Here is a 1,651-nt window from a genome sequence, read left to right as displayed (position 1 = left end):
TTTTCCACTCTCAATTGAGTGCCCTTGAATTTCACTCTTATGGCATCCCCTAATTTCATTTTGTAGCACATATAATAGGTTTATTAAAGTATTTTTGTATGTGTCTCTCCTAGGAGACATATCTCTCCATGATGGCAGCACCTACTTTACTTGTATATCCCAGGATCTATTACATAGTAAATGATCAATAAAAAGTTGCTGAATATTACACTTTGAAAATAACAGAAATAAACTAGAGTCTTCAGAAATGACAGCCCACAAGGCACTTAAGGCTTTAAATAATGCCATGAACTAGGGTTTATCAAGAGTACTGACATACAGGGCAAACCAGTGGCCATATGTAAGGCTAGACAGGAAAACCACCACCACTTGTAAAAAACATGCAGTTCATATAGCATTTTCACTTAGCACCCTCCCTCAGCAACCTCCACCTGGCAACCTTCATTTAACACAAAACAAAGAGCCTTGATCCTCTGTATGGCCTGTGCTGTATGAGATGGGCCAGGGGTTTGGATGGTCCTCAGAGATAAGGAATGAATCTCCAGGTTGGCTACTCATGGATTCCTCAGCTTAGAACTCCCAACACACATACTTTTTAGACCTCAGGTGATTCTCAGGGTGTGATTAAGTTATTGCTGTTAGGTGCGTCACCATGCAGTCAGTCTCAGGGTATGGTTAAGTTATTGCTGTCAAGTGTGTCTGCATACAGCATCCCCCTCTCTTATTGTGACAGCCAACACTGTCTGCAAATATTGCCAAATGTCCTGTACTCACCCCAACATCACAGCTTGCAGTGTCTGACTGAGGAAACATCAGACTGCTGCAGGAGGAGCTTTTTCTTAGTTTCAGCTACAGACAGGGTCCATGTCACATGGCCACAACAGATTAGTCTCACAGACAATTCGAAGTGTGAGAACAAAGGGGTTTATTGGGCAAAAAGGAAAAAAACGGAGGGGGGAACAGGGACTCAGCGGACTGAGAGTCCACCTAGTTTGTACTTCCCACTCACAGACTGAATTCCAGGTTCTACCCAGGGAAGGAGGGGCCAGGCTCCTCCCTGCTGCAAATGGTGCAAAATCCTGTGGCTCTCGCCCAGTGTGCACTCCTCCCAGTGTGCAGGCTGGTTCCAGTAAGGAACATATCTGTGCTTTGGTCAAGGACAGGCTAAGGTAGTACGTTTACATCCTGCATGTCTGAGTTTAGAGTACAGGTGTATAACTCTACTTGTTATCACAGCCATGTAGCCCTAACATGGGAAGGCCATCTCTTGGCCCTACACCACTATTGTCTGTAAAAGGTGTCACCCTGCTGACACTCTGCATGAGCTTGTGCCCAGAGAAAGACAGTCAGAGCTCTCTGTCTTTGCAGACAGACTGGGGTGGGAGGGGTAGGTGCAGGACACAGCTTGGCTCACTAGAGAAAGAGTTAAGCTACTGACCCTGAAGCCAAGGGAGAACCAGCTGAGCAGCTGTGTGTGGGAGCTAGCTGCTGTGAGGAGCCACAGGGCTGGCTCATGCTGTCGAGACAGGGCTGACAGTGTGAGAAAGCTGGGGATGAAAGAACAGTATAAAAGAGCTAGTGTAAGTAAGCTGCTCATGAGAGAGCTGCTGAATAAAGCCATATTTCACCTGCCTAGGGTCCCCCGACTGTT

This window comes from Mandrillus leucophaeus, unplaced genomic scaffold (assembly GCF_000951045.1).
Source record: "Mandrillus leucophaeus isolate KB7577 unplaced genomic scaffold, Mleu.le_1.0 Scaffold952, whole genome shotgun sequence".
Taxonomy (NCBI): Eukaryota; Metazoa; Chordata; class Mammalia; order Primates; family Cercopithecidae; genus Mandrillus; species Mandrillus leucophaeus.
This window is presented reverse-complemented; position numbering follows the sequence as displayed.